General features: G+C 47.0%; 1 long non-coding RNA gene across 1 annotated transcript; it reads left to right on the top strand.

Annotated features, from left to right (window-relative positions):
- Positions 1-115: 115 nt before the first annotated feature.
- On the top strand, positions 116-8,072 carry LOC116949730 (uncharacterized). Its single transcript, XR_004403945.2, has 3 exons — positions 116-171; positions 5,092-5,158; positions 7,255-8,072. It is a non-coding gene; the product is annotated as an uncharacterized LOC116949730 (long non-coding RNA).
- The last annotated feature ends 5,682 nt before the right edge of the window (positions 8,073-13,754 follow it).

Raw genomic sequence — 13,754 nt, 5'->3', positions numbered from 1 at the left:
GTACGCGCGAGCACGGCAATCCGATTGGCCGAGGTCAATTAAATTCGGACCAATGGAAGAGCGCGTGGCAGCTGCCCCACGCCTATGTGCGCTACGGAATTTAAACGCGCGAGCGCGCGCGGCCACTTCCGCCCATGCGGTGCGAGCTGCGTGCGTCCCCGGAAACACGTGGTGCGTACATCGGGCACAGACACCAGCATGGTGAAGTATGGTCACAGAGAGAGAGGGAGACCAGCATGGTGAAGTATGGTCACAGAGAGAGAGACCAGCATGGTGAAGTATGGTCACAGAGAGAGAGGGAGACCAGAATGGTGAAGTATGTCACAGAGAGGGAGACCAGAATGGTGAAGTATGTCACAGAGAGGGAGACCAGCATGGTGAAGTATGGTCACAGAGAGAGAGGGAGACCAGCAAGGCTGAAGTATGGTCACAGAGAGAGAGGGAGACCAGAATGGTGAAGTATGTCACAAAGAGGGAGACCAGCATGGTGAAGTATGTCACAGAGAGAGAGGGAGACCAGAATGGTGAAGTATGGTCAGAGAGAGAGACCAGCATGGTGACGTATGGTCACAGAGAGAGAGACCAGCATGGTGAAGTATGGTCACAGAGAGAGAGGGAGACCAGCATGGTGAAGTATGGTCACAGAGAGAGAGGGAGACCAGAATGGTGAAGTATGTCACAGAGAGGGAGACCAGCATGGTGAAGTATGGTCACAGAGAGAGGGAGACCAGCATGGTGAAGTATGTCACAGAGAGAGAGGGAGACCAGCATGGTGAAGTATGGTCACAGAGAGAGGGAGACCAGAATGGTGAAGTATGTCACAGAGAGGGAGACCAGCATGGTGAAGTATGGTCACAGAGAGGGAGGGAGACCAGCATGGTGAAGAATGTCACAGAGAGAGAGGGAGACCAGAATGGTGAAGTATGGTCACAGAGAGGGATGGAGACCAGCATGGTGAAGTATGGTCACAGAGAGAGAGGGAGACCAGAATGGTGACGTATGTCACAGAGAGAGAGGGAGACCAGAATGGTGAAGTATGTCACAGAGAGGGAGACCAGAATGGTGAAGTATGGTCACAGAGAGAGGGAGACCAGAATGGTGAAGTATGGTCACAGAGAGGGAGACCAGCATGGTGAAGTATGTCACAGAGAGGGAGACCAGAATGGTGAAGTATGGTCACAGAGAGAGAGGGAGACCAGAATGGTGAAGTATGGTCACAGAGAGGGAGACCAGAATGGTGAAGTATGGTCACAGAGAGGGAGACCAGAATGGTGAAGTATGGTCACAGAGAGGGAGACCAGAATGGTGAAGTATGGTCACAGAGAGAGGGAGACCAGCATGGTGAAGTATGTCACAGAGAGGGAGACCAGCATGGTGAAGTATGGTCACAGAGAGAGGGAGACCATAATGGTGAAGTATGGTCACAGAGAGAGAGAGACCAGAATGGTGAAATATGGTCACAGAGAGGGAGACCAGCATGGTGAAGTATGGTCACAGAGAGGGAGACCGGAATGGTGACGTATGTCACAGAGAGGGAGACCAGAATGGTGAAGTATGGTCACAGAGAGAGGGAGACCAGAATGGTGAAGTATGGTCACAGAGAGAGACCAGAATGGTGAAGTATGGTCACAGAGAGGGAGACCAGAATGGTGAAGTATGGTCACAGAGAGAGGGAGACCAGAATGGTGAAGTATGGTCACAGAGAGAGACCAGAATGGTGAAGTATGGTCACAGAGAGGGAGACCAGAATGGTGAAGTATGGTAACAGAGAGAGGAGGCCAGAATGGTGAAGTATGGTCACAGAGAGAGGAGGCCAGAATGGTGAAGTATGGTCACAGAGAGAGACCAGAATGGTGAAGTATGGTCACAGAGAGAGAGGGAGACCAGAATGGTGAAGTATGGTCACAGAGAGAGGGAGACCAGAATGGTGAAGTATGGTCACAGAGAGAGACCAGAATGGTGAAGTATGGTCACAGAGAGGGAGACCAGAATGGTGAAGTATGGTCACAGAGAGGGAGACCAGAATGTTGAAGTATGGTCACAGAGAGGGAGACCAGAATGGTGAAGTATGGTCACAGAGAGAGGAGGTCAGAATGGTGAAGGACATTGGTTAAACAGAGACACCAGCATTGTGAATACGGTCAAACAACGAAAGAGAGATTCCCTCACTGCGGGTGATTTGCAGTTTTGATGGCCCTTGTGAACAAGCATTGATGGACACATCACAGACGAGAACGTAGTAGAAATAGTGCAACATATACGAAATCTATCTCAACGTTAAAACTCCAAATTAAATAGATTTTTTTTTCTGGCCTCGGATACAAGTGCAGCCTTTGGTCAATCCACTGCTGGGTGATGGCCTCCCCACACTAGTTCAATCATGGGGCTTTGACCATACTTTACCCCGCTGGTCAGTGGGTTGCGAAAGGAGTGGGACCATCGGTTCAGATATCACCCGCTACTGATGTCATGTGTGGCTGGGAATCAAACTCTGGTCGGCAGGTTCATAGTGCAGTACGCAAACTACTGCGTGTCTGTGCCACCCCCATGATTTATGTCGCCCATATTGTTGGATTCTGTAAATTATTCAATAAAATAAGTTCCACTTGTCACTTTCAGTTGTACTCACCTCCGCCATAGGAATGTGGAATCCACAACTAAGGACCGCCAGTGGAGATAAGCACCAACCAAAGTTCGTTTTTGTGTGGATATAATAATCCGGTGGAATTTCACATGCTTTAAAACAAATGTATAAACGATATTAAAGTATTCTTGGTTCTTTCGGTAAAGTCACGTAGAAGGGAAACAATAAAATAATAAAAATTAAAAATTCTCACGACGTTTCGACTGCAACACAAGCAATTATCAAATTTTATTGCTGTGGTTTTCACACCTGATGATGATTGCTTGTGTTGCAGTCGAAACGTCGTGAGAATTGTATTGTTTTATATTTTTATTATTTAATTGCTTCCCTTCTACGTGACTACCGAAAGAACCAAGAATATGAATCCCTGCAGTCACGAAAGCTTTAAATCAAAATGTATATAAACGATTTCCAAAAATACCCTCTGATGGTATTGGTCGTGCAATGAGAAACTTAAAGGTGAACCTGGTGAAGGCTACCATCTCCCACCTAGAAAAAAAGGCGCTACAAATTAAAAATGACGTCACCATGCCTGCACAAAAGCTCTGATAAGCAGGACAAACAAGAAGTGCAGATATGTAACTAACCGTAAGGAGCCTACTTACATGCGCCACATTCTCCCGTCTATATTCTAAGGAACGTATTGTTGACACACTATGGGCCACCAAAGCCAAAAAAAACGCAGGTAACGACAACGTATATCCTGAATTCTTCAACAACTTGGGAACTGTCGGCCAAGACTGGCGAGCGGGCTTGATTACCAGTCCGTTTAAGTGGCACAATCCCCAAAAGCCTGGAAAGAAGCAAAAGTCGTTGCCCTGCTAATAACGAGAAAGCCAGAAGATCAGGCCTCAGGTTACAGGCCCATCTCACTGTTATTGACGGCGTACACATTGATGGAGCACATGTTGCTGGCACGCATCGCGCCCACAGTAAAGCCTGTCAAACAAGCCGGCTTTTCACCTGCTTGAAGCTGCTGTGAGTTAACCACAATATACCTCTCATCCGCCGATTACACCTTCTGGAGATGTGGGCTCAAGGCAGCACGCATTATCAAGTGCCGCTTAACACTGAATCTGCTGAATGTGATGCTTGGCACCGGAACTTTTGGCTACAACTTGCCGGTAACAGAAGCCATACAAAAAGATCAATGACGGCTACCACAGCGATATCAGGACTGCCTCCAATCCTGTTAGAAATCTTCACCAGCGAACTGCTGAAGACAGCGATAACTACACAGGGAACAGACCTAAAGTACATTTGTAACAAACTAACCGAAGACTTGTCCGTGTTAGAAGGATACTTACAAAGGTGGAGACTTTTTCCGAATAAATTCAGAACGACCGTCTCAATCCACCGTCTCATTAACTGCGACATGAACGCCCAGTTGCAAGTGCCTTCTTTTCTGGTAACCTTATCAAAAGCGAGCCCGTGCCCTGAATACTTGGGCATAACGTTAGAAAGAACCCTCGGGTAAAAAAAAAGCACATCAAAAGAGTTTGCAAATGAACAAAAAGCAGAGGGGACTCTTCAAAAACTTGCCAGTACGACATGGTGAGCCACCGTCAAAAGTCTACGTAAGGTCCCCTCGCACTCGTATAGTTCAGTGCCGAGGTATTGCGCGCCAGTCTGTGTGGGCATTTAGCGCCCCACACAAAGAAATTGGACATCCAGATAAACGACGTCCTTTGGACAATAACGGGTGGTCTGAAGTGCATTCCCACTCAGTGGATCCACGTTTGGGCCAACGTGCCAGCAAACCTCCAGCAGCATGCAGCAATGTCAAATCAACTGGGAAAAATTCGAGAAAAGCGTCGACTTCCCATTACTCCAAGACCTGCTTGACCGTCCACAAACTGGTCTGAGATCCCGGAAAGCAATGTGGGATTGCGTGAGACGATTGGATGGAGCAGAGACAACTGAAGATCGTTGGCGAAGACTATAACACAGTTCTGTCAAGGTTCCAAATAAAAGCCGAATCGAAGACCCCCCCCCGCCACCACTGCTGCACGTGGATTTGTTCTGCCAAGAAAACGGTGGTGCTACATCAAGCTCTCCAGAACAGCGACCGGTCGCTGCACACACCGCTTCCACCTCTGGGAGATAAAAAGGTGACCCATCGTGAGACCGTGGCCACCCGAGGCAAACAATGGGCCATATGGCGAACAACAGTATTAGTGACACTAGAGACCTCACTTCGCGCGACCCTGGAGAATGCTGATTTGTTATCGCACTCTTTGTCCTGGATGTTTTTTTTCTTAACAATTTTTTTTAAATCTAAAAAGCGCTGACGAGTGGGAGCAGGGGACCGCTGACGAAGGAAACCTCTCCGCTCCCATGATTCGCTCAGCCAATGAGAGTAACGTACGCTCTGAATCCACCAGACTCCACGATTCGAAGTCACGAAAAAAACATTTAATTAGATTTTTTTGCACATTTTTTGACAGACTACGAGACGAGCAGGCTCTCATGATCGAGTCTCTCACCTTTCTGAAGAGACGCCGCGACAACAAGGTAAGACCGACCACATTTACACCACCCATATAACCTCTTGCCACGGCAGCTCTCCCGCCAACTTCAGCATTTTCTTGCTGTGGTTGTCCCACCTGATGAAGATCGCTTGTGTTGCGATCGAAACGTCGTGATTTGTTTTATTTGATTTCTACCTACGTGATTTTACCGAAAGAAACCAAAAGAGTATAGATTTATTTTCTCAATGTTAAGTCAGGTGAGACCAGGATAGAGTCTCAGGCGCCACTTAAAGTAAACCTCACCACATACGCTTCGACTGAGGGCATCACCGAGACCACGGAGGTCCTGGAGCTCTTCGCTGAGAGTGACCCAACCTCGTCTCCCACCGCTGCCTTGGAGTAGAGTAGAATTCACTCGTGAGTGAGTACAGTACTGCATACGTACTGATGTTAAAATACATTATTATTTATTCATGAAATAATGTTTACCATCTGTATTATTAGCGCGATCACCGATACCCCAATGAAGCCTTCATACATACGAAATAAATGATGGTGTCGGAAGCGCATCCCGATATATGCGATGGAATAATGACCCTGGTTAGCGTCGATTCGATGAGAGCTCAGCAACGCATCTTAAGCGCTCCGCAAGGTCTGTCTGTTCTCATGAAGCTGTCACACGACTCTCAAACTTGAACTTCGACAGATAATTTACACACACTGGACTTGCCATACGCTGGAGGAAGATTAATCTACGCTTGCAGATATGGATGATGAATAGAATTATGGTATAATAATGCAGTTTGTAACGCGCACGATGTTCCACTGACAAATGCCCCTCACTGAAGCGTGGAGTCAGGCGCAGTCGCTCAGAAACCTGGCAAGGGAAAGTTGAGACCTTTTAAGTGTCTCCTAAATGTCGGTGTGTATACTGCTGCTGAGAATGTGCAGCAGGATGGATGATGGCCCTGTTTCAGACGGCCGGGGTAGCCTTTTAGAAACGACACCCAACAGTAATGCTCTTGGCCCTTGTTGTAGAGACTGGATGGAGGTTTTGAGCCTCGCTGCTGCGTAGAGTTCTACCGTGAGCTGGAGTGCGATGCGACGAGAGCGAACGGAGAGGCGGCTGGACGACCGAAAGCAGAGGGGAGGTGGTACAGGCGGCAGTCAGTCGTGTAGCTGCCACTGTTGGCGTCGATGTCAGTGGAGGAAGTGTGAGCAAGAGTTAAAAGTGGCAGAAAAAAGTGATGAGTTTAGCTCAAAAAGTAAAGTTTTTTTGGATAGACTTGCTCGCGGCGATAGTTTCGTCTGCTGTTGGTCTCTAGCACTTAATAAACGAGTCAACAGTCAGATCCATGAAGGAAAACGAGAAGGCAATCAGGGAAAGTGGCGGTAAGTCAGAATCATTATCCTGGAGGAAAACGATGAGCTATGAAGCTCTTTTTCACAATATCCAGTCGGGGCGCGTGAGGGCACCACGGTGGCTATGAGATGTTAACTACCTCGCCTGGTGTGCAGGAGGTCGCGGGTTCGATCCCGACCCTGATGCCTGCTGTATATATGGACTTTGCGTGTCCCTATCCCCTTGCTCACGTGAATTTTCCTCAGGGTCCTCCGGTTTTCCCCTCCACATTTTAAAACATGCGTTTAGAGTATTTGGCTCCAATACATTTCCATGTGATAAGCCACTTCGTTCAACTATCATGTGTGGCCAGGTTGCTTCTGAAAAATAGCCATATAGTTCAATGGGCCTTACCTGGCATAATACAAACAAATAGTTTAGTGTTTAGTTTATAACATTACAACAAACAATCAAACACCACGATAGGAGTGCAAAGTACAAGAAAGATAAGCAAATCACTAAAAAATACATTAAAACTAAACTAGTTTGTTTTACCAGATAGAGCCCACTGAGCTATTAGCTTATTTTTTTAGAATCGACCTGGCACCAGCATCATCACACCCCCATCATCATCAAAGGTAAATACAACTTCCAAATGTACATGATTATTTATTTAAGTGTTTCGTTGTATGATTTTTGCTCTTTATTTCTATTAGGGTACAATTTAATTAAGTGTACGGATATTATTTATGTGTGCAGTACAGGTTTAATGTTATGAAACATTTTCTCCCGCGCAGATTTTACAAGTGCAGAACTCGTGGGGATGTGGAGGCTTTCCAGTATTGCGATCCACGGGTGGATCGCGAAATATTCCTTGTGCATCTCAAGACAAATCAGACAAAAATCCCCCGTGTAGCCTTAACAGACTTGTGGGGCAAGTGCTGTTAGCGAGCACTTATGAAGGCCGGAACGGCACACCAGGGGGTGGGTAGCCAGCACCACGCCCAACCGCCTTTTTTTTACACACCGCTCCAGGGACTCATTTTAGGCTGAGTCGACCGAGAGGAGATCCGGGACCGGTTCAGATAAGCGGGAATCGAACTCGGGTGGCCGAGTTCGAAGCGCAGCGTGCTCACCTTTACAAGTTAAAACAAACATTGATTGAATCACACAGCAATTATGTACACGTCTGGTGGAATATGTAAATGAAATCTTCCAATTCATCGATTTAAAAAATATATAACGTCTACCAATAGATGGCACTCGTCTTCTTTCGTACGGCATTTGAAAAAAAAAGCAACAGGCTTGCTATTGAACCTTATGGCGATACCAGAGTACCCCCGGCTCTCACATAATGTCCGTGATGCAGTCATCTTTCGTCTGTTGATGGTCGGCAATGCGGCAATCGACTCATCTCGACGAGCTGTACACTACGATGCACCACCACTTACGGTGCGTACCGCGAACGTTCGGGGTCTCAGCACAATCGTCCTCGCTACGTTTCGACATCGCGGAGTGTGGCACTGATGTCGGATTGATTGGTTACACCAGTCGCGGAGTGAAGTACACCCCTGGAAAAAAATGTGTCCCAGAAATAAAATATTTAATTGCCTCGGCCAGTTTGTATTATTTGGTACCTCGAGGTACCGCCATAAGGATTTGTACGTTTCATGTTTTAATCCCCTCCACGGCATGCAGTGCTACGCGTGTTGCGTTAAGCACCCACGAGTGACGTTTCTGGTGGTTTTCACCTCACTGAATTCACAATCCGCGCGAGTCATTGATCTTTCATTCACGAATCGCTGTGCAGTATTCTCCGTGACGCCAGTACTCTGCGTAATTTTTTGGCGTGACAATTGTTGGCCAAACGTTTCTGGTTGGATCACTGAGCCCCTTGAGATACACCAGAACGGATCACACAGTGCTTGGTGTATTGGCCACCGCTGATAAACAGAACTGCGTTCTCTATCTCCCCATATATTAATGTTTGGTCCATCAGTCTCTTGACTTTCCACTCCAATATGCCATGCAGTCGTGTGGCTGGGCCATGGGGCCCCGGATCAAGGGAATAATTTCCTGACGATTCCTCGAATCTCAAGGGGCTTCGTGGTGACTTGCCCAGTGCGAATGCATCGAGCGAGCGCGGACCAACGAGTACACGTGTAAGGGGCGTAAATGCACTCATGATTTAATTCCGATAAAAGTCTATTAACCGAAACGTCGCCTATTATATACATTTCATTTTAAGGCCACACAGTGTTACGGATGAAATGCGCCTTACAAATGTTAATTATTATTAACAATACGTGCCTCCGCTAACAACACATGTCCCTTGCTAACAACATGTGCTCATGCTAACAACACGTACCCTTGCTAACAACATGCCCCCTGATAAAAACATGTGTCTCTTGCTAACAACACATGCCCCTGCTATCAACACGTGCCCTTGCTAACAACACATGCCCCCTGTTTACAGCACGTGCCCCTGCTAACAACACGTGCCCATGCTAACAACACGTGTTCCTGCTAACAACATGTGTCCCTTGCTAACAACACGTGCCCATTCTAACAACACGTGCCCATGCTAACAACACGTGCTCCTGCTAACAACAGGTGTCCCTTGCTAACAACACGTGCCCATTCTAACAACACGTGCCCATGCTAACAACATGTTCCCCCTGCAAACAACACATTACCCTACTAACAACATATGTCCCTTGCTAACAAGACGTACCCATGCTAACAACACGTGCCCCCTGCTCGCAAAAGGTGCCCTTGCAAACAACACGTGCCCCTGCTAACTACACGTGTGCCTGATAACTACACGTGTCCCTGCTAACTACACGTGCCCCTGCTAACAACACGTGCCCATGCTAACAACACACGCCCTGCTCACAACACGTGCTCCAAGTCTGTTGGAGGCTATCCGTGACGTCTTTAAATTTTGACTTAAAACTTTCGTGACTGCAGGAATTCATATTCTTTGGTTCTTTCGGTAAAGTCATGTAGATAGAAAAATAATAATACAAAATAAAGCGAATAAAAAACGAAAGAACGTGACGTCTTTGCCTTCGAGTGCCATTACATCGCCGCATCTCCATGCGGCGCCACCACCCTACAAGTGGGGGGGGGGGGGTGGGGGTGCGGAGGATGTGGCGTGCGAATTAATCGGTGTGAAGGAGCTGTCGCCGAAGGGGACGACCCGAGGTGGGTCGCATTAAACACAGAGCACCTGAGCTAGATTCCCCTTGGATACAGCGTCTCGCCACTATGCCATGCGTTTTAACTAATTTTATCAGCATTACTACGATAATGAGCCAAGAATGTCTGTGTGTAACGCGCGTGTCACCACGTCTCTCCACGTGCCGCACCCCCGTCATTAATATTCATGAGCGGGTGCATTTTTACACTCACGCAGGTCGAGCAGAAAAGAATTATTTTGTCGGAAATCCGCTTTAAGTTTGACGTTTATTTATTGAAAGTGAATCTAATAAATAATTATACGCAGCAACAAAGTGGATTTGGTGTCTTTATTTATTTCTTCAGCACTTGAGACAAACGGTAAGTCTAATTTATGCTTCTACATTTATGGTAAAACAGACATTTCTCGGTGATTTTCCAGATATTTAATATTTCAAGAGAATAAAGTATCAGAGCAGTGAATTTGAACAAATTGAAGGTCAGTTATGTACAGTGCTACAGTGACATGCAGTGGAGTGTTTGATGGCATACTTTCGTGCAAGATTCACTGTCATTTAATTTACACAAGATACAATTATACTCTGCTCATGCAAGATAGTTACATTATAAATGTACCATATAATGCAACAACAAAAACCCTTTCCTGATATCCTCACTTTATATATTACTGCAAAATGATATGCTACTATCACGTAAGTTTTCCTGTTAACGTTGAGTCTGTTTTCGTCCACCTGCCAACAGGGATTGAGAGGGGGGATGGCGCTAGATGCGATTGTTCTCTGTCGCCCTCGCCACAAGCCTGCCAAGCTGGGGGGCAGTGCCCCCCCCCTCTCCCCACAAAACCTCTGCGTCGCTGTGGTCCTGCCACGGCGTCTGAGTTGTGTCTCTGCGCGACCTCCTCCTTGGTTCTCGTTTACGTTGGAGCAAGCGGTTGCCCCGAGAGCCATCATCTCAAATCGTTCTCCTCGCACTCTCCCATCGCTCTCCCATCGCTCTCATAGCACTCTACAATCACTCTCCCATCGCTCGACCTTCGCTCTCATAGCACTCTCCCACCGCTCTCATAGCACTCTGCCATCGCTCTCCTCGCACTCTCTTAGCACTCTCCCATCACTCTCATAGCACTCTCTTAGCACTCTCCCGTCGCTCTCCTAGCACTCTCCCATCACTCTCCCATCGCTCTCTCATCGCTCTCCTAGCACTCTGCCATCGCTCTCCCATCGCTCTCATAGCACTCTCCCATCACTCTCATAGCACTCTCATAGCACTCTCTTAGCACTCTCATAGCACTCTCCCATCGCTCTCCCATCACTCTCATAGCACTCTCCCATCGCTCTCCCGTCGCTCTCATAGCACTCTCATAGCACTCTGCCATCGCTCTCACATCGCTCTCAGAGCATTCTCCATTCGCTCCCCCATCGCTCTCCTAGCACTCTGCCATAACTCTCCCATCGTTCTCCTAGCACTCTGCCATCGCTCTCCCATCGCTATCATAGCACTCTCCCATCGCTCTCCTAGCACTCTCTTAGCACTCTCCCATCGCTCTCCCATCGTTCTCCTTTCGCTCAATTTCCCTAGGCAGGCGAGGCGCGTTCGTGGGGCTCCGACTCTGAAGTAGTTCTCACTTCACCCGATCCGCGCGCGTGTAACTCACTGCCCAGTGCAGCCAACGCGAGAGGAGTGCCGCTCACACCACGCACGGCAACGCCGTCGTGATTGTTACTGAGCACGCAGACGGGGGGGGTGCTTGGTGCAGGCCGCGTGGACGACCCCACGCGTGTACGAGCCAAATACTCATTAACTCGCTCTCGGTTGAGTCGACCGATCAGAGGCTCGGGACAAGGCTCACACGAGGATAGGTGATGGAGATGCGTGTAGTGTGCAGTTTGTAGTGTAGGGTGTGTGTAGTGTATAGTGTAGTGTATAGTGTGTGTGTAGTGTAGTGTGTGTGGTGTATAGTGTGGTGTGTAGTGTGTGTGTAGTGTAGTGTGTGTGGTATGTAGTGTGTAGTGTAGTGTGAGTGTAGTGTAGTGCGTGTATAGTGTAGTGTGTGTGGTGTGTAGTGTAGTGTGTATGTAGTGTGTAGTGTAGTGTGTGTGTAGTGTAGTGTGTAGTGTGGTGTGTAGTGTAGTGTGTGGTGTGTAGTGTAGTGTGTGTGGTGTGTAGTGTAGTGTGTGTGGTATGTAATGTAGTGTGTAGTGTGGTGTGTAGTGTTGTTTGTGTGGTGTGTAGTGTAGTGTGTGTGGTGTGTAGTGTAGTGTGTGTGGTATGTAATGTAGTGTGGTGTGTAGTGTAGTTTGTGTGGTGTGTAGTGTAGTGTGTGCGGTGTGTGGTATGTAGTGTAATATGTGTGGTGTGTAGTGTAGTGTGTATAGTGTGTAGTGTAGTGTATAGTGTCGTGTGTGTGGTGTGTAGTGTGTGTGGTGTGTGGTATGTAGTGTAGTGTGGTGTGTAGTGTCGTGTGTGTGGTGTGTGGTGTGTAGTGTAATGTGTGTGGTGTGTAGTGTAGTGTGTATAGTGTGTAGTGTATATTGTAGTGTGCTATGTAGTGTAGTGTGTGGTGTAGTGTGTAGTGTATAGTGTAGTGTATAGTGTAGTGTGTAGGGCAGTGTGTAGTGTAGTGTGTAGTGTGGTATGTAGTGTAGTGTAGTGTGTTATGTAGTGTGTAGTGTGGTATGTAGTGTAGTGTGTAGTGTATAGTGTAGTGTGTAGTGTGGTGTGTAGTGTGGTGTGTAGTGTAGTGTGTGTGTAGTGTAGTGTGTGTGTAGTGTGTGTAGTGTGTGGTGTAGTGTGTAGTGTAGTGTGTAGTGTAATGTGTGGTGTGCAATGTAGTGTGTGGTGTGTAGTGCATTGTGTAGTGTGGTGTGTAGTGTGGTATGTAGTGTAGTGTAGTGTGTTATGTAGTGTAGTGAAGTGTGTAGTGTAGTGTGGTATGTAGTGTGTAGTGTAGTGTATAGTGTAGTGTGTAGTGCATTGTGTAGTGTGGTGTGTAGTGTGGTATGTAGTATAGTGTGTAGTGTATAGTGTAGTGTATAATGTAGTGTATAGTATAGTGTAGTGTGTAGTGCATTGTGTAGTGTGGTGTGTAGTGTGGTGTGTAATGCAGTGTGTATTGTAGTGTGTAGTGTGGTATGTAGTGTAGCGTGTAGTGTATAGTGTAGTGTGTAGTGCATTGTGTAGTGTGGTGTGTAGTGTGGTATGTAGAGTGTAGTGCAGTGTATAGTGTAGTGTGTAGTGCAGTGTGTATTGTAGTGTGTAGTGTGGTATGTAGTGTAGTGTCGTGTGCTATGTAGTGTAGTGTGTAGTGTATAGTGTAGTGTATAGTGTAGTGTGTAGTGCAGTGTGTAGTGTATTGTGTAGTGTATAGTGTAGTGTGTAGTGCAGTGTGTAGTGTATTGTGTAGTGTATAGTGTAGTGTATAGTGTAGTGTGTAGTGCAGTGTGTAGTGTGGTATGTAGTGTAGTGTGTAATGTAGTGTAGTGTGGTGTGTAGTGTAGTGTGTGTGTAGTGTATGTGTAGTGTGTAGTGTGTGTAGTGTGAGTTTAGAGTGTGTGTAGTTTGTGTGTAGTGTGTGTGCAGTGTATAGTGTGTGCAGTGTATAGTGTAGTGTGTGTGGTGTGTAGTGTAATGTGTGTGTAGTGTAGTGTGTGTAGTGTAGTGTGTGTGTAGTGTGTGGTGTAGTGTGTAGTGTAGTGTGTGGTGTGTAGTGTGGTGTGTATAGTGTAGTGTATAGTGTAGTGCAGTGTGTAGTGTGGTATGTAGTGTAGTGTAGTGTGTTATGTAATGTAGTGTGTAGTGTAGTGTGTAGTGTGGTATGTAGTGTAGTGTGGTGTGTAGTGTAGTGTGTGTGTAGTGTATGTGTAGTGTAGTGTGTAGTGTGTGTGGTGTGAGTTTAGTGCGTGTGTAGTTTGTGTGTAGTGTGTGTGCAGTGTATAGTGTAGTGTGTGTGGTGTGGTGTGTAGTGTAGTGTGTGTGTAGTGTAGTGTGTAGTGTAGTGTGTGTGTAGTGTAGTGTGTATGTAGTGTGTGGTGTAGTGTGTAGTGTAGTGTGTAGTGTAGTGTGTGGTGTGTAGTGTGTGTGGTGTGTGGTATGTAGT

The sequence above is a fragment of the Petromyzon marinus genome, chromosome 37 (assembly GCF_048934315.1).
Source record: "Petromyzon marinus isolate PM22_M1 ecotype Great Lakes invasive population chromosome 37, UKy_Petmar_22M1.pri1.0, whole genome shotgun sequence".
Lineage (NCBI taxonomy): Eukaryota > Metazoa > Chordata > Hyperoartia > Petromyzontiformes > Petromyzontidae > Petromyzon > Petromyzon marinus.
This window is presented reverse-complemented; position numbering and strand designations above follow the sequence as displayed.